The sequence below is a fragment of the Varroa destructor genome, unplaced genomic scaffold (assembly GCF_002443255.2).
Source record: "Varroa destructor unplaced genomic scaffold, Vdes_3.0 BEIS01000002.1, whole genome shotgun sequence".
NCBI lineage: Eukaryota > Metazoa > Arthropoda > Arachnida > Mesostigmata > Varroidae > Varroa > Varroa destructor.
The window spans coordinates 4,481,996-4,501,958 of NW_019211455.1; the positions used below are offsets into that span (position 1 = coordinate 4,481,996).

The window sequence follows — 19,963 nt, forward strand, 5'->3', positions numbered from 1 at the left end:
CTTCTGGCAAACCCCCGCAGGCTGGCTCCACATCCCTTCTCCGTGCAATGTCCATGTCTGTGTAGGGGCCGGTTGTAAAGACGATTATCTTATGTCGCGAGCAGACCAAGTGCAGGAGATTGCCGGGGATTATAGGTGGGCTATAGTCAGTCAACAAGTGATAGAGGTGGCTCAGACCACCGGCTCCACAGAGGTTAGTGAAACCGAGTTGTCTTCGGTCAGCGAGGATTGCTGCTGCTGCTGTTGCTGTTGTTCAAGGGCAGTGGATAGCCGCAGTTTCACGGAAGAGAAATCCGCGGGACTACGGTCACAGCTCTTAATGATCTGGGGCATTGAATAACTTCCACCATAGCGGCCTCGTCAGCACTGGGACGGCCCGTTGGACAAACATGACCCTCTTTTCCATCTCTTTTATCTCTCTCGTCTTCTCACTCTCTTTTCCCCGACAACAACAGCCGCTCGCTGTCCACCTTTGTCGCTGACTGCCTTTGCCGCGTAAAGTTAGAAAGCACCGGAGTTAGCTAACAGATAGCTGTCTGATGTTTATAATAGGTGGTATAGCAGTCGAATCGCAGAGGACAGACTCTAGTGCTCAAAGCTGGGAGAACACCTTTTACTATCGACTAAGCTAATACCGGGGAGCCAGCCTGGGTTCAACTTTGTCAGAGATAGCGTCGGCAGGATGTGTGCAGTGGCGAATATAATATCACACAGTCCGAAATGATTTTGCTGCGGAGCGACAGCGTCAACGACACGGGCATCAGGTGAAGCATGAGTAGTTACATTTTGCTTTTTTGTTTTTCTAGCAAGCTCCCAGTTTCCTCCTCGGTGTGGCGACCCGTCGATACAACGTCCTCCATTTAACGACACTCTGTAAACGAGTGTAACTAAGAGTATTATGACACACTGGTTAAAACTATGAGCTATGCAGATATGTAGACGCAGCTTCAGCATATAGCAGTTCGAAGTTACAGCGATGCGGTTGAACCGGGAAGATGCCGTCAGCTATTGTTACAAAGAGTTACCTGACAGGGGGCTCGAACACCTTTGATGTACTCATGCACCAGCGAACTACATAAGCCGCTTGCAAGAACCGATGGACAGTCAGACGGAAAAAGACAGAAAGCAGAATACAATAGTAGATCCAACACAATCGAACGAACAGACAGGAGGACTAACGAGTTTTCACCACTGTCACCGGTTAGCTGTCCAATCGTACCGAGCAGACGACCACGCCACTGTACGTCTAATACTATTTTCAACAGATGCAGAATATAGCTACTTCGTATTTGTATTGCCTTCATGTCAATGTATTATCAGCCGTGGACGGTAGTGTTGCCACAATACCGCAGAGTCACAGATGAACTTAGCAAGTTTGCTATGGAGCCAGAGATTAACTGATGCCAAATACGATCAGTAGTTTTGGTGGTCTTATGTCTCCGCCTTCTTCGTCGACTTCCGAATGACGCCGATACTCTTAACGGTGATCTCGCCACTGTTCGTAACCTGAACATTGCGTTCTATGTGCTTATAGTTCTGTACGATTAAACCGACCGACTGGCGACCGGGTCGAATCAGTCAACCAGTTCCTGTCGGACTAGGATACCCCCAGTGGCAAAGTCAACTCGACTGTACGAAAAGCAGCTTATTCGGCCACCGAATCAGGTCCTACGCGCGCGCTTGGTTCCTGCTGCGTTTTAAACTACACACGCGAGCGAGTACTATTGTCCTGTCGCATCGACTTTCATATGGGAAACACACACAGACATAAGATAGAGCACAGATGAAGGCATGCGAAAGGCAGCGCGTCCCGTCGTTGTTCTCTGTTGATGGCCTGGGCAAGCCAAAGCTGTGTGCGTTAGTTGCTTGCTGATGCGGTCGTCGAATCAGTAGCAGCGTTGTGTACTGGGTGCCCACAGTTCTATAATGGCTAGGCTGCTTCCTCAATCGACTATAGGAACGACGACCAGCCTGCAAAGGAATAACGTATCGACAAAGAAAGGCGAAGAAGAAAGCCGGCTCACACCACACATGAGAGGCAAACAAGCCATTCTCACATGTAGACACGCGTTCACCCCAACCTGTGCTACTTGCCACACGATAGGGGTTGTAGCTGTTGCTCGTTTGTTCGCGTTCAAAGTCTTGTGCACCAACAGCAAAAAGGTGGAAAAGAATGGGCAAGGCTTATCACAGAGGGGGGCTCCTACCCGGTGCTAGTGAGGGTAGTAGTAGAACTACGGCGGGAGGCAACTGTGGTATGAGGGGCGCAGGAAAGCGGGCTGCGATTGCGGTGTGGAGGAGCGGTGTTGGAAAGTGGCCTGTCATTAAAGAGTCGATTTATCGTTTTGCTCTATTCGACACACAGAAGGCTGACGGCGATGGCGGCTTTTGTCGCCTCGACGCTAGTAGCTGAATGCTTGAGTATATGAGTCAATCTGAACAGGCAGATCGGCTGAAGCTGGCTCGGCTGCCCATTCCTGGATAAGCAGAGGTTTCCCCAATTTGCTGTCTGCCCGAACGACCTTGTCAGTTCACTCATTCCTTCACTGTGCCTTCATTCAATCGATGGAAAGATGAAAGGAAGAAAAAAAAGTCGGAACTTCAGCCGCCGCAGACATTGTAATCGCATCGATACCAAAGAGAAATAAAATCGGGCAGGAAAAGAGTGTTTGAATTTTGAGGGCATGTCTTCTTGAATTACTAATAGCAAGCGGAGACGAGGATTGTATTATTATTATTATTATACATTAGACTATGTTATTTGACACAGTGTGTTTATAATGTCCGATTGCCCTATCATCAACTAAATGTACCACTCACTAACAAAACGCGTATTCTACGCACATAACTAAACCTGCTAGTGGTATATAACGTGGAGGTGATACGAAATATATGCACTTGATCGCAGAACGCACATGGATAGACAAATCAACGAATTTTCCTTTCAGCAATCCCCAACAAACCTTAAGAGACCGCTGATCCTTTCGTTTAAAGACTAGCTCGATCAAGATCCACGGCTCGTTTAGGTTAACAAATAAAACGACAGCAGCGACGGTGATGACAGTGATTCTTTACCGATAATAAAGACTGGCATTCGACGAGTTGTGGGGCCATGTTCCCCCTCGCTGAAAACTATTTGGTATTTTGCGTAGTAGCTTGGTAAAGACAGGTAGTAAATAAAGATATGGCTTGGTCTAATCTGTTGGAAAGTTAACAAGCTCCTTGGCTTGTCGAGGGTTCATAGAAAGGATGTAGAGCCGGCTAAGTTATGCCCTTGCATGTCACCCGTTCGATTCGTCAACTGTGGATACTTCTCTAGTTTTGGCAAGGATCAGAGGCAGTTGAGACCCAACCGGGTGGTCGGAGTGATTAAAATTACCTCTCTCATTTTCTGTTTGGTCCCTTTAGACTTTTGGGCTCAAAGTGAGACTCTTAAACCAGTTCGTTTGTATCTGAGCCTGGTGGAGCCCCAGGGCAACCGACCAACAACGTTCTGTCCCTTCACTCTGTCTTCGCGTTAGTCAGCTGGCTGACTGGCTTCTACATTCTCCTCGTCCACTATTTAATCCAAATATCCAATTTGCTAATTCGAAGTTACTCCCGCTAAAACTCAGCAACCGAGAGCGACGCAGTGTGTGCTGTTTGCCGACGTTGGTGTTGCACGCCGGTGACCACAGCTTCTGGTACAGTGCCAGGTTAAATGCAGAGCGTAGCGTAAAGCGATGCAACGTGGGACTGCTTGAAACCTGTGTTAGTTAGTTGTCTATTGCTCAAGTCTATCCATCCGTCAGTTGGGTGGGACGCTTAGCACCAGTAGCAGTATGGAGAAACGCCCTCCTGCTCGCGCTTCGAGCGCGCTTTGCTTTACCGGTTATAGTCGTTTACCAAAACCTCGTTTGGTTACCTCTGTTCGAAGCTTTGCTCAGTTTATCTCCGATTCATTCGTTACAGGATAGAGGTATTTGCATCAGTTCTTGATGTCGCCAGTGATAGGGAAGATCGCAGTGATTGCAGAGCAACTGCGTGGGTGATGGAGCAAACGGCCCAACTTACTACTCGACCCGCGCCCCTTGGGGGCTTGCCGGTTGTCTCCTTCCTGCTTGGTGGATTCGGACTGTCTAGCCTCCGTCTAAACCACCGCAACGCTGCAGCCGTTGGCTTCTTTGGATCCTGCTGCGTTTACTGCTGCTACCGATGATGATGATCATCATCATTCCGCTACTGCCTCACCTCCTCTGTCGAAGCGCTCCCCTCCAGTTTCGCCTCCACCGTAACGGCTTTTGATTGGAAGTGGATTCCCTGAGATACGCGGTCAACGCGGAGGGGGTCTTGAATCGCCTTTGTCTACTTGATCATAATAAAAGGTAATCCGCTGAAAAGAGGGAGACCGCCCTATAAACCTATTGATTGACTGAGGTCTGACGAACAACTCTGTGTTACGGTTGGCTTTGAAAATCTAGTGCTACTTCCACGTAATAGCGGCAGTATCAGTAATGATTGGCCAAGAAATTAACGTTCTCTCAAAGTCATCTGCTTGACTGGGGGGCGCCACAAAGCCGTACGAACGACAGGAACGCAGGACTGCTATGGCTGGAGCTGGGGCGCGAGCAGTGATTGCGATAGTTCGTCCTGCGAATACCCGAGTCAGTATATTATTTCTGTTGCAGTATGAAGCTTACTTAATATTGGCTATTTGTATGTAACCCGTACTTAAAAAAATCATGACACACTTAACTATAGTAGCCATAGCGTCATAGAGGCTATGAGCGAAAAGCTGAAGCGACGCAAAACAGGCAGTGTGTTTTTGGAGCACGACGTGTCTATAACCAAACCAGTCGTCAAGCGATGTCGAAGCTCAAATCAATTCCAGCACCATCAAATAGAGTATAGAACGTACGCGCAATTTGGGATAAGGCTCTCGCGGGAAATCTCGTTCTCCCTGCTATTTGCTTCGTTCGTGAATCTCCAAAAAAGCACGGAGACTTCAAGATAAAAAAAAAAAAAAAAAAAAGGAGAGAGCTTACATGAAGACCAGCGGCATCGTACGGGTTATAGCGAGAAGAGTCATATCTAAAATTTGCTACATGCTTCCATGCCTTATAGTCTGCAGACATTGCTTTGAACAGCGTCAGGACCAGGTCCATGATTTCGTGCACTGCTCCTTCTGTCTGCAGACTGTGCGTTTAGAGAAAAGCAGCTGTAGGAACGATCGCCGGCTTGCTCCGGCACCGCGTCACAAAACGGGGTCCACGAAAGCCAAGGGACGGCTTCCACCGAAGGTATTTTCAGCAATCCAACAGGAACGCTGTATCGAAGTGGCATCTGGTTGCCAACCATCACGTTTGTCCCTGTGGCCACTTCATCCGCCCGTGGCTGACCGGCCTCGAACGGACAGATCAGCGCGGTGCTGATTTGCCGTCGAAGAGAGGCGTAGGGTATGGGGCGACGGCGCGTTCGGCGGCATTGGCCGCGATACAGGAATCCCGGAATCATGAGTGTGCTAGGTGGATCTTTACTAAAGTCGCGTAGCGGAATTTTACTGGCCAAAAGATACAGGGATAGAACCATACCGAAGGGGGAAGAAGCTTTTGCCCGTCAGCGGAACAATCAGAGGGAGCAGATCCCCGTCCGTTGTCGACCTTCCAGCACCAGAGACAAGGGTGTCTCGTCTCGACTTGACCCGTTCGAAGCTCTAAAGCTTCTCTAATAGCAGCAGAACCAGGAGGTCTACGACCCGACTAGCAAAATCTCGAGTTTGTCGGTTTGATCACAGCATTGTTTTTCTGTCAGAAGGCTTTCGACGGGCACCGGGAGCTTTGATTGAGAAGGTTAACAAAAAATATTTCGTTTTAGTTTTAGCTTAACCGGCTGCAGCGGTGTGACAGAATAAACACTGACAGGTTTCAGACTTCATAGCTAAGAAGCTACTATTATTATTTTTCTAGCTACTATTTTTCATGACAACATTTCCGACTACTTCCAAAAATTCCCAAGTAACCTTTTTCCTTTCAGGAGAAAATAGGGGAACGATGTTTTCGGACAGGCAGGCACATGGAAACTAAAAATGAGCTAAATTCGATAAATAAATAAATATAGCTTCGCTTGAAAGTGATCAAATATTATTAGCTGCTGCCACAAAGCAAAGGGGACAGTGACCAACACAGTTATTATACCCTGTGGTTCGTTAAACGGATGAATTAAAGATTTGGTGACTTAGCGCCTAAAGACTTGTCTGTTTCGTACTCTGAACAACCGATCCCTGACGAGAACACCTGGAACCTAAGCAAGACGGAAGCTAGTAAATAGAAATCATTCGAAGATTATAGCAGACTATTAGCAACAAACAGAAAAAAATAGTTTCTCTCTTATATGTTATATATACACTCTACTATGCACATTTATTATTTGCTACTAGCCTTTAACAGAAGCAATGCAGGTACTCTGCGCTGTTCAAGCTCCGAAATGAGTTTTAGCTTATATGGAGACTGGAATTGCGAGTCCTAAAGATAACTTGTAGTATATGCACATATATACTACATATAAATAATTATATATACTACTATAAATATATTCGTATATTTCGAGCTTCGTAAGAAAAAACTTTGATAGCAGAACGGTGATTTTGGACGAGCCCGACTTCTCTCTTTTTAGGAATGATAGCTATTACAATTACATTATTACGTCTGTTTCTATTTATATATACAGATCTTTTCTATCCTTTTTAGTGGTAAAGATGTATCGCCAAATGCGATTGGCACCAGCGGATAAGGTTCGGTTTTCAATGGCGTATATTGCGTCCCATCCATAGCTGTTCTTCATCTCTTCTTTGTGTCATAGAAGTGAGGAGACAGTTGGTCGGTAGACAGGGGTTTGGGGAAAACTGTAAGAGGAGCTGATATGCGCGAAAAGCAGGGAGATCCAGCCAGGATCTGGTCAGAGGATGGTGGTGGTCGTTAAGAAAAGAAGATGAAATTGAAGAGTCAGCCCAAAAGGAAAAGTAAGCCACGAAGAATTGACAAGGAGGTGAGTTTGAAGAGTCAACCGAGCTGAACTCTACCAGCTGAAGGGTAAGTCAGAAGGACGAGGACGAAAACGAAAAGAAGGATGAGGATCAGCTGGGGAAGAAGGTGGCAGCTGCCGGGTCGCCGAAAATCGCCACAACGGATGGCGAAGCGATGTTACTGGGTGACGATCAAAGTTTGGGGCATTTTCGAGGCGGAAGCAAAAGCCCCTCGTTTCAAGATCTCTCTAGCTAGTTGGCCGGCTAGCTGGCGGTAGCGGTAAGGCTGTGGGGCAGCTTCCTGCAGGGAAAACCTCCAAAGCGCACGCACACAGAGACGTAGCTATTGGGCTGTTGGATCTTTGGAATCGGCGATGTGGGCCCTGGCTCTCGTTCTCTTTCTGACTCGCGAGGTGTGGGGGTAAGGGGATCGGAACTCGGGTCTCTTCGGTCGGTACTTGCGCTATTTGTCAGAAGCGGCAGCCACATCACATTCCGTAGTGCCTCCAAAGTACCAACAGAAGCAGCCCTCCCTGCTTCAAGGGCTGGAGCGGCGGCACAAGTCTGACAGCTCAACAAGCTAGCAGTAGCAATAGTGTTAGCATACATACATATACACACGTAAGCAGACACATAGGATAAAAAAAATGAAATATTATGCAGAGCAGGAGGTAGGCTTACTGATTCGTAAGATAGATTCACGGCGACCGGTCGCCTTGGCCTCCTGTATGGCGTCCCGTGCCCACGTATCTTGTCTACAGGATGCGAATAGTAGGCAAAAAAGGAAGGCACAGGGAAGCGGGTGTTAGACGACGGTGGCCAGCCAGTGCGCAGCAGTCTATTGCTGCTGCAAACGGGTAGGTGGCTTAGTTGGCAGCAGTGTGTTATACGAGGGACGCAATCACCCACTGACGGCTCCAGCAGCGGCGGTGCCGAACAGCCAAGAAGGAAGCAGGCGCATGAGCCACTCAGAGCGGCAGCCACGGCCACGGTCGAGCGGAAGGCAACCTAGTACGTCGTGACGACGACGACGACACCACAATCGCTGGGTAAAACGGGGAGGAAAAGAAGCTGGCACCGCTTTTACTGCCGCTCGAGCTCATCGTTTCTTGTTTCGCTTGATGCCGCTGGCTCTTAGTTTGCCCTCTGCGGTGAAAAACGAACTTACGAACAGACGGCTCTACCAGAAGCTCTGCTTTCGTAATTAGAAGGTAGACGAACAGCAGCCCCAGCAGTAAGGGAATCGAAGGAGTCATATGGGTAGCGACAGAGTACTAGTGAAGACAAAGTGGTAGTATTATTCTGCAGCTCTGATGTCAAGTTTTCCAAAATATCGGAAAAGAAAACAGAAGCAACAAAAGTTGGAATTTCGTGCTTCAGATACTGTACCTGTTTTGCTATTCTGTTTTCGTTATCGTTTTCGTAGCGAATCTGTTGATGGTAAAAGCTAGCGGTAACATTTGTGTATTCGGATCGTCTCGTGCTCCACAACCGTTCCCATTTCTACTCGTCCACATTGTCGCTCACTTTCTAAGACAGACGCTTCTCATTGAAGGTCTTACAAACGATGGGCTACTAATCTCAAAGAGCAGTCAGGGACGCCTGACGAGAATCGCTAATTGATTCTTATTTGTTTTATGACTGCCCCTTTGGGCTTTAGCTTTCTTCAACGCCATCACCCTCTCGTCCATAGTTGAGCGCAATCGGCTTGGATCAGGATAAGCCTGGCGCCCTTTTCGATCCTTTCAAAAATCGTAACTGAAACATACCCCTAAGTTGGATGTAGACTAAAAAAAGCCAGAGAATGATACGACAACCGGGATAGATGCCGTCTTTACATCCGTATATTTTACGCCTTCTCGCATCGTGTGCTGTATCATTGGACACAGGACGAAAAACCTAAGTTAGAATGAAGAGATATTACAGTGGTTGTTTTGCTGATGGTGGTGCACAAGCTGAGACAGAAAAAGGGTTCAGACAGAAAGCGCGGATAGGTCCGCCTTTGATTGTCATAGCTGGCGCCGGCCTGTCATGCCAGCCACCTGGGTATCCTGTTACTCAGTTGCACTCGAGATATGCTGCATTAACTCAATATCCTTACCACTGGACCAGCCGTAATCACTCTGGGTGTCCTGTACAGTCTTTCAGTTATCCAAATCTGTTCGCAGCCCCTTGACCTGTCCAGACTAGGAGTCAGCGCCCCACGATCTGGTCTACCTGCGCTTTCCTTTCTATGTTTTGGCGCTGTAACTTTTACGTCTGTGCTATACGTAGTAGAATGGTCAATGAATTCGCAGCTAAGGCTGACTCACCCTTAACATTGCCACTATACCCCAGCCGTCGTAATCTCGTAATGCTGCCTTCCGGATCGGAAACGCCTTGTACCGTTTGTTGCATTCTACCCTCCGTCGTCATCGTGTGCGAATTGGACGTCGAATTCGTCGTTACACACACCGAGATGACGATGTAGGCCTCTTTTTCGCTGCCTCTCACTGTACCTCAAAGATATTGTGTTGGCAGCAACTTGTCAGTCCTCGGCCGGTGCCGAATGCGCTCAGAGAAATCGACTGTATGCCGACGCGTCGGGATTGAGCAAATGGTAGATGAGGTAGCTTTGGTAAATGAAAAATAAAAGGTGAGCGTTGAGAAAAATGAGGAACGCTCGTCTCCACAGCTAGCCTCGATCGCTAAGTTTATTCTATTCGCTGATATGAAACCTACTAAAGGTCCGAGGAAACTTCCATTAGAGGCCATTCGCGACTCGTAGCGACCAAAGGAAACGGGCACCCATCGAGAGGCGGTTAGCAACAGGGGCACAAAAGCGGACGGCGTAGAGTGCAAAGCGTCAGGCCAGGCAGCGATAATAGAGAGGCAGCCTCAGCAGCCGAGACGAAGAAGGGGACGAACAACAAGTGCAGAAAAAACAAACGAGCTTAAGGTAGAGAGAGAGAGAGAGAGGGAATAAAAAAACCTCGAAAAACGAGGAAACTTTTTCGTTCTTTGTCTGCTCACATTCTGTGTTCCCGCCTTTGTAGCGCGTCTTCTATCTTTCCTCATCGTCTGACTCTTTCTCCACCTCGAGTCTCTTGCGTCTATCACCTTCAGTCCGTTGTCGCCTAGGCTTCGTGAGCCAATCAGGCGCTAATTTGAAACAATGGAAGAACCTACCTGCCAGCAAGCGGTCGCAGAACGACGCGACAACTGGAGACGGGCAAGACTCCTGTACATATAGTAGGAAGAAATAGCATACAGAGCAAAGAAATACATTGCTGCTACCTTTACTATCCTTGTTGCAGGGAAATAAGGGTACCTACCTCTATCCACCTCTCTACGTAGCTGCTAGTCGCGTAAAAAGACAGACTCGGAGTTTCGACGATGACTCAGCCGTGCGAACACAGATACGCCAATAGACTAGTTAGCCGCCACTGGTAATGATGTACTCGTTCTAGCGTTGTTGTTGCCGATGCTCATGATAGCGTCATGGTCGTAATAGTAATGGCTGAAGTAGTAAGCGGGTTACCTGTCCTTCACTGGCCGTCACAGTGGGGGCCGGCTATTGCGTACTGCCGCTGTTGCCATCCTTTGCGTCGTCGTACGTGTCAAATCTTCACCAACCAATAGTAATGAAGCTAACGATGCGTATCCATGGAAGTGGTGGAGATGGTAGAGGTTAGCACGGTGTTGGTGAACCTAAGTACAGCACACGGTCAGGAAATGTTAAAAAGAAATGAAGTACCGCGCTTAGGTTTCTAGGAGCCGCGACAGACGAAGGTGCCAACATCGACAGACAGCTTATCTATCCTGAAGGGCAGTCAGCAAGTCAAAATGGCCCTTGGCGCTGGGCTCCCTCCTCATTCTCACGCCTAGAAGAGGATGGATCAGTAGTTTCTCTTTAAAGAACGGGGCCGCGGTGTCAAAAACGCCTTTTGCCTCGAGCCTTGAGTCAAACCACGCCATAGTATCAGGCAATGGTGGTTACAGCGCTTTTTGTTACCTCATCCACCCTCATTCCCCCCGTTCCCAGTCAATCACCACTCAGCATCTTACCTGTCATTACACAATCCATCCTTGAGTCCCCACGCCCCGATCAGCTGTGGTGTTCGCAGCTGAGCGAGCAGGCGATGCTAGTGATACTGCTGGTGATGGGATTCCACCAAAGTTCACTTATACCAGTCCACTGCTTTTTAAAACTAGCCAGTTTCTACCGTGCTGATAACAACAGCCTAAGACCCATTATTATCATCACTATATACATGTTATATTTTGTACCCGATACTTGGCGACAATCTTCTCATAGAATGCGGATTGTGCTCAAAGAAAACCGGCTTATATATAACTCGCAACATTAAAACGTACTGCTACGGTTTGGATTTAACTGTAATGACAACTTATAATAATAATAGTATTATGTACTATATAGCTAAATAATGAATAATGTTAACCCAACTCATACATACATACAAGATGTGGTCTGTGAACAACGCATGTTACGTTAGGCTCGTTAACGAAATTCGGTACGATAAAACCTTACCTATACCTTTCCTAGGCACATGTGTGTGATTATTGTGTTATGTTTACTAACCTTGAAAAAATAGGACAAATATTACATAGACAAGAAGGCTGCGACCCGTTTCACTTGTCGGTGTGTGTACTGCCTGCTTGAGTTATCCTGCGCTGGATTAGGTTACGCTATGACTCTATCAAGCATGGCTGTCATTTACTAATCAGTCTGAACGCCACCAGCTATGGTCGAGGTCGAATTAAGGATTCGAGGCTTGCTCTCAAGTTGCTCTCTTTGGATTGCGACGGTCTTCACAATTGGGAACGGGAATGAGGAGACCGATGATTAGGCAAACGCTCTAGTCGAACCTACTTTCCTTTAACTAAATCATTGGCTTCGATTTTTTCCGAAGTAAGATTGTCCCGTTTGGGGTCAGTATGAACATTGGAGTCTCGACGAAGAAGTCAAAACATGCACTGTGCAGGGGCGGTATGCTCTTCTGCAAAAGTGTGCTCTAGCTTAAGAACCGATTGCGTAGATCAGGTCAGACAGCGGAGGAAATTCACTTGTAGCTATAGTAAGCATGTGCCGGTCAAGCCAGCCGGCAGCAATCCCTCGAGTATTCTCCTCTTGATTTCGAAAGTCCAGAGAAAAAGGATATGACAGCGACGGCAACTGCAATTTGTAGAAACCGCAACCACAGCACATCGATGGATACCCGCTGCTACCACAGCCGGCGCGGGAAGGCTAGTGGCCTATCTATGTGCCTATGTGGCTATGGCTGCCTTAAAGTTCACAGGAGGGTCAGAAAAGTAATGGTCGGCTTCACCAGTCCGACCGTTCACCCTGAATCAGATCGCTTGCGTCCCCTTCATATGATGCCGCATTGCATCAAATACCGTCCCGAAGTGCCAGTTTCGCCAATGTGCCGGTACAAACCTCTTCTCCCAAGAACCTTACCGGCTGTACGACGTTCCTGCCTTCCTGCCTGCCGCCCTCCCTTCCCTCTGCCTTGCTACCGACTATGGTTGCTTAGATGGAAGTGTTGACGTGTTGAGCAAGGTGGCAAACCGAGCGAAAGAAACGAACACATAGAGTCCTACCACAGCCTTTAGCGAGCACCACTGCTGTCGCTGCCGTTCGAACCCCCGTATCCACGCAGAGAATAACCTGCCGATCGAGATGCCTGCTCGCACGCCAGCGGTCAGCAGGCGAGTTAGTAATTGGCCGAAAAGCAACTCGTGTGGCAAACCTAGGCTCGTCCCAATTACTACTAAGGTTGCAGTATGACGTAGCTGGAACCTGATGCCTGGCAGATCGAATGCGGCAACGTGGATCCACTGTTTCACTATCAGTGGCTACCTGCGCCAGCCGGTAATAGTGAATAGAGACATGAAGAAAAGAGGAAAAGATGAAAAAGAGCAGACAAGTTAAAGGACTAGAGAAAAACGACTAGTAAGGGGGTACGCAAGCGTTACCAAGGTTGGCTAGGTCAAGTCAAGAGACCGAACGAACACGCACTGTGACACTAGCTACAGCAGCTAGCGTAATAGCGGCTGCCGCTTCTGTTGCCACCGCCGAGACAGGAGTTCAGCCGTATCTTACAGTTGGCTTACCACATCTTTTCCATCGATTCTCATCCACTGAACATCGCTACGTCGATACGCTCGACGAACCGTCGCAATTTGCTGACGGAAGAGAATCGGCTGGCCGGAACGGTCGCAGTAGCAACAGGGTGGTGCCTCGGCACCCGCCAGTTGTTCCTGCCCCTTTCAGGTCGTTGATGCCTGTTGACTCCTTCTTGCCCTGTAAGGCAGCTATAAGATACTAGCTGCTCCACACTAGGCTAGTCATGCTGCTGTTGCCTGCCGGCCTGCCAGAGCACGACGATGCAACACATGCCCTTTTTCGCATCTTTCTATTTCCTTGCTTTTCTGTTAGGGCAGAAAGGCGGCGAGGATAAACAGGGCTACAGAGTCGTAGGTTTATTCCGTTAGCAGGTTCCCAAAGACGGCAGCTGGAACCACCAGTTCTTTTATCATCTATTTCAAAGTTAGATATAAAAAGTCCTTTCAAGGGCTTAGTAACTTCTGTTTGGAGAAGCGAGGGCGAGATATTGTTCTATACCTTTAATTGGCCCAATAGTGGCTAGTGTGGATTCGGCGGCCGGTGTGTATACATTCAGGTTGCTACTGCTTGGACCTTTGGTAAAGCCGAAAACCGGTTGCGATTTGTCACACAAGGAGGGATCTACACGAGTTGGATTGAATATGACCTTCCAGCCTTGACGGCAAGGCTCCAAGGACCAGAGGCCAATAAGACTGTTGGAATTTCGACAGATTAAAGATAAAAAAAAAAACTCACTGTTATCTCTCAAAGCAACTTGCGTACCATCGTGTGCGTAGGTTTTTTGGGCTATTATTGCCCACCTCGCCTGGTAACATAAAGGGCCAACACACATACATATGTATATGTCGATTTTTTTTCTTTCGTAGACAATACAGACGGATATATTCCACTACGAGTACGATCACCGTACGATTCGAGTTAAAATTCACCTCTCGTTGGTGGTATTCTCTGCCAATACAAGCTTTTCGGAGGCTTTCATAGAAGTCTCAGCGGCACCATTTGGCAGCCACACAGTTCAGTAAATACGAAATCAATCCTATACTAGAATGGGCAGGAACAGCATTCGCCCATCCCACATCTCCGTCAGCTAGCTCTTATCCCTACTTGTATTTCTACGATCACTAGGGCAGGCGGCTGAGTAGCCAAGATTCACTGTTGACAGGCTTATTCCTTGAGAGAACGTTGTCTCTTAAGAACAATTCAGAGAGCAAACGCATTTCGCGTATTGTAGGTTCGCAGTTTGGCTATTCTACGCAGCGTTTTAACGCTAACTAAAACAAATGAGCCCAATCGAAAGAGATTTTTGACATTATCAGAAAGGTTAAGTTGTTCAAAACGACCTTACTGAGCTTTTCCGCCAGTTTTAGCACCCCATCACCAATATGACACATGATTTGTAACATCGTTCACTTTTCCCTTCTTACTTGTAAATTAGCGGTTTCATAGTTCACATTAGCGTTCTCACAATACTCCAACCAATGCCTTTTGCAATTCGTTTTCTGCTCTGCGGTCTTGACAAAATCTCTTCTCAAGCATTTGATAGTCGACTATCTTGTACGTATTCCGTTGTACACCAGCGTAGTATTACCTTTGCGGCAGTAGCGGCGGCAATCGGAAGACAGCCACTACTTACAAACATTTAACAAATAACGTAACGCACAACTGGGACTAGCGGCCGCAATAATAGCAGTGGGCAAAACGATATATACAGCTCAATCAACCACTAAGCGTTTGCGTGTACCACCTTGTTTAGATGCGTATTTGTTTATGCAAGTCACTACTACAGCGACTGAGACGACGGGGGGTGAACGGGGTGGTGGAGAGCGTGAAAAAAAGGGAACTGAAAAAAGCGTAACGAAACAGGAAAGCAAACGTAGAAGTCAGCCTCGATAACTTCTTACGCGACGTATAGTTGAGCGGCGGTCGCCTGTCGCTACGAGGTTCGGCTGGACAACGCTTTGCACAGTCCGTGACCTATACATTATTCCTACTAGAAACGGTATATACATATATGTGTAATTGTTCTAGTTAGAGAGTGGACGAGTGACTTCATCATATCCACATTGGATTATTGATCTCTAGTCACAGTTCATTCTCTGCTTCACGCTTTTATCTTACCGTTAAGGCTTTATTTTCTAAAGGGGCAGATTGGCTTCGCTCTCCGAATTCGATTTGGACGTCGATCGACTTTTTACTGACAACTGAGTCGCCGTTCGGTTCATATATGAAGTTGGGAGGAGCTCGAACCTCAAACCAAATTTTTGGACATAAGATGGTCGAAAATCGAAAACGGACACCATCGTCTTTCGAAAACATCACGAAGTATTAGACTCGCCATCTGATGCCTGTTATTTCAGACCAGGAAGCTCAGTGCAAAGTAGTGCAGACAATTCAGGCGGTGCCCGGCTCATTCAAACGGCCACCGGAAATCGCGCGGAGATGACTGACTGAGTGACTTGGGAAAGTGAGACGCAGTTCTTCTTCGACGTCTCCGTGGTCAAAAAAAAATGCAGTCAAAAAAGAACGATGGGATGTTCGCCCTTCTGTTCAGACTATTTCTGCCACGTCCATGTCTTTTGCTTCCAGCGTTACCTAGTGCTGCGCTGTTCCCGCCTCTGGGGTGGAAGCGCCTTGTCAGCGAATCCAGTGCGTATGACTGCCAAAGCGAAACCGTAGACCCTGCCGCTGCTTCGATGGCACTTGAAGTCAGTGCAAAGAAGTAGGAGCTGCTTCCAACCTCGAATTCTTCACCCGAACTCTTTTGCCCAAGTACCCCCCACCCTGCCCCTCAATCTATAGATGCCCTACATTTTTTGCCTACTCCTAATCTCGTATTGTCGTCATTCTTCCACCACCGTTCAATTTGGAGACTCGCGCGAGTCGACTGGGCACATGCTCGATGGCTTCCCTGAGTAGAGAGGCACCCACTCCTACAACTCGTCAACAAGCACGAGCGGCGCCGCCATCATCGCTACTGCAAGAGAGAATCAGTCATCGAATGCCAGCTGTTAACGATGACTCCAGCGGCGATAAAAAGTGGGTTGCAGCATTTGCTTCTCACAGCAGCACAATGCTAACTGCCGAATGCTGCGCGACCCGATCAGTAGTTGACAAGGCAAGGGACGAAACAGGTCAGTTCGGCTGAGCTGCTTTCACCGTAGCTGTTCAGAAACGTTTAATCAATTTTAGTGGTAGTAGTTGTAGAAGCACTAGTTAGTGATTCGTTTAGCAGAGGGCAGCCAGGCGAAGCCAGCAAGCAAGTGATGATGTCGCTAGCGATTTCCATGGCGGGGGCGACATCGATAACAGCATCATCGGCGTGATGATAAAGAAAGACGAAAAAAACAACGATTCAATGACTGCCAGCAACCACCTTTGTTCGCTCACTTAGTGGTATTGAACAAACGCTGTCTCGGTGGAACCCTACGAAACATGCCGCCACCTTAGACCGAAATCGGACATCTCTTCCGACCTGAACTGTCGTGTCGAAGGGTTCTGTCTGCGCCGTTCTATGGGTCGAGCAAAGCACGAGCGTTCGAGTGGGGGGTGGAAGTGGTGAGTCCTCTGGATCCAAAAATATTCGCTAACTGTATCTGCCGTACCTGGAATCACTGAAGTATCCGCCGGTGCCTCCGCGATCGCCATCGACATCATTACTCGAGTCCGCTGCACGAGTTCAAATGCACCGCTGTCGATTCCGTCGATCTTCCGCCGATCTTTCGCCGAGCTGACTTCGTGTGTTTAATGTAGAAATGTACTGCCGCTTATGACCAGCTGTCTAACTAATAGTAAGGGCGATAAAGAACCGGCGGTCGCGGAGTACGGTACAGGACTGTGAGAAGTGGCTTCGAGTGAAATTGACGACGATGGCAGCAGCACTGCAAAGAAAGCTGTCTCCGCTTTCGATGAATCGATTGCATCCGAGCAACAGGGGCACACTCATTCAAGCGGCGTCAATAGCAGTAGCCGCGATGGTGACGTATTCCCAGACGTACTCCCATCCACCCACTAGCACACACGCACACATCAAAACCCAAACGCCTATGTACCGTAAATCTATAGAGTATGGTGGGACCCGACCGGTTGGGTGGTCGGTCGCCGCCTGCTTTCATATTTACACCTATTCCGCTTGTCCCTTGTGCCATTGCTAGAATTAATTGTGTCAGGGGCTCGAGAAGAGGCCAGGGATGTGGACAAAACTCGGCCCTTTCATTCTTACTTCGAATTTTAGTGTGTAATCTTACGACCGGAGGTGGAAGAGGTGGTACGTACGAATAGAACTCCAGCAATAGGAGCAGCTGTCGTCTCAAGATTTAGATGGCGGTTCCATCGGCACCCGGCTAGTCTACTTTTGACGTTTCTGCTACAGTGTACTATTCTATTCTTCTTGCCCTTCGTCGTCGTCGTGTTCATCTTTTACCTTCGTCTGAGTTCTTTTTCTCTGTATTTTATCTATTGTCCTGCAGTTTGCGCGAGGCGATACCAAATGCTACTGTTGCCAAAAACAGCGATGTATGAAGGAAAAATTCGGTGACTTTTTCGTTTTTGCTTTTCCGCGCCTTTCCTTTTGTGTCTGACGAATTCTTATCACAGCCTATTTTATTTACTTTTTTTTTATAGTAAGCGTATAGCAAAGTATGAAGGAGGGCAGTGTGCATCAAGCAACAACAGCGAAAAGCAGCGAATTCAACTGAGGATTGAAGTTCTTCGGGAGTAGCATATTCACGCATGCTCGTTTGGCCTGATACCGCTACGGCGAAAAGGACTTTCTACGTTGAGGAAGGGGTCCCCCCCTCTGTTGCCGGCTCCAACAGCCGTCTCCGCCATCTCCCCGTCGACTATCTTCGTTACTCCCGGTACCCTGCTTCACTAGGTTGCCCCACAATCATCGAACCGATTGAAATTCCTCTACCTGTTCGTCTTTGTCTCCTGTACCACCTCGATTTGCTGTTGTTCTTCCACCACCGCCGCTGCCGTTACCGGCGTTCCTGCTACTGTTACCGCTGCAGCAGATCTATGGGAGCTCCTGCCGGGGCAAACGTGCGAGTTGTCTTCTACTTCGCTAGCCTGGCATTTCTACTGGAGATGCTGCTGAGGCTGAGGTCAACCAACCCATGTCCAAATTTAGGTCCTCTCCAACTCATCTGCGACTCCTAGCTTCTCTTTCGTTTTTTAGAATCTCTCTTCCTGCCCGGCTGCCGAGCGTCCCTCGTGACACTGTCGCGGCCACTGCAGCCGCCGTTGCCGCCGAGCGACATTAAGATCAAATCAAATCATTCTGAACGCGTGACAGCACGAAGACAAAGAGAAAGACAGGGTGACTTACTTGTATGTTTCTGTCTGCATGGCCGACTGTTCAACTGCCCGCCAGTCCCTCCGCTGGCCTGCTCGCTTACCGGCTTGTCCCGAATGAATGAGACTGAACGATATGGGCTGATTCTAAGCAAGAGACAGACGAACTGGACGGGTCGAGCCTAAGGCCCGTGTTCCGTCCAAACCCAAAATAGGGACATGCATGGATTTACAGCTGCAGTAGTCGAGACTGAGACAATACGAGAGGCTTGTGCGGACCACCATCACTGTCAACTGTACGAAGCTCAATAGCAACGGAACCAGTAATAGCAGTAGCAGGGAGGGCATCGCAGTGGAGATAACACAGATTTGATTTTCACCAGAGCTTCCAAACGGCCCCATTTCCACTTACGTGGCCCCTCACGCAGTACTAGCAGCCACACATACAATCATACATCTAACAGCCTATAAACTTCGTATATGGGACTGACATATTTTTCCCACTCAAGTGCCCACTGCCTGCGATTGACTTCCCACAAGTGCCTACCTACGTACGTCCTAGATAGCAGCAGGGCTTTGCGTATAAGAAAGTACTTCTGCATCAAATTTGGGGCGTATTCTTTCTACTCTTAATGAATAGAATTATAAGTCTGATTGAAGACTGCATACAGACGTGATCACAATATCATTATAGGCGAGAATTACATCAGTCGATGATAAGGACTGATGCTGCACACTCAATAGCGCATATAGGCCAAAAGTATGAAATGACCGGGAGAGTTTGATATATTGTTCTTATTAGGGTAAATATTTCTTTATCCATAGAAAGAAAATCTTAATTGGTATTTTACTAAGTTCATGATATCAACACGTTTAAATTTCAGTATTAGAGATGTGTAGGTCACAAGTATAGATGAACCCTAATGTCGTACATCATGGTAAAGAAATATGTCCTTTTGCCTTTTCCCGTATACCTGTATTAACGTGAGACATAGTAATGATACGAATGTAAAACACCTCCATCAGCTATAATTTTTCACAGCATTCGTATTTCTGTTGCTTCTGAACTTTAGCATAGAGAATTTCTAGAAGCTAGATTCCAGAAACATCTAAATATCTCACATATAGTACAACTGTGTGGTCCGCAAGCGTGAGATCCCCGCTCAACGGAAGATTCGATTCGTTGAGTTGGTAGAATTTCATCGTTTTCCCACTTCAGGTTCCCCCTGACGAAGTTAATTGCGATCAGGAGGAGAGGCGAAAATTGCCAAGGCGTCCTTTCCAAACAAAGGAGTACTGTGTACAGTAAATACATTGTCAGTATAAGAATCTGGCCAGCTCATATGTAGGATTAGATGGAAGAGCAGGCGGGGGTTCAGTACAGCTCATCTCAGAAACCGTGCCCCAGCCTGCGGCGCGCACCCCTCTTATCCCGAAGGAGGTAGTCAGGTATTTATTCTTGGGCAGTTTCCACACTTCACTGCTAACCAATTAAATCGTTTTTCCTCATTTTGAAGAACTCTGACAGAAGGCTGAGAAAC

General features: G+C 47.8%; 2 long non-coding RNA genes across 7 annotated transcripts in view; one reads left to right on the forward strand and one right to left on the reverse strand.

Moving 5' to 3' along the window:
* The window catches only part of LOC147757276 (uncharacterized), a 52,266-nt gene that overhangs the window by 24,002 nt on the left and 8,301 nt on the right, over nucleotides 1–19,963 (reverse strand). The gene's annotated exons all lie outside the window — the stretch shown is intronic.
* LOC111245267 (uncharacterized) overlaps nucleotides 773–19,963 on the forward strand; it is a 28,583-nt gene continuing 9,392 nt past the window's right edge. For 5 of the 6 annotated variants that reach the window (XR_015322331.1, XR_015322330.1, XR_015322327.1 and 2 more), the window contains exon 1: nucleotides 773–19,871. This is a non-coding gene — a long non-coding RNA (uncharacterized LOC111245267). The remainder of the gene's footprint in view (nucleotides 19,872–19,963) is intronic. The other variant, XR_015322329.1, reaches the window with a different exon arrangement.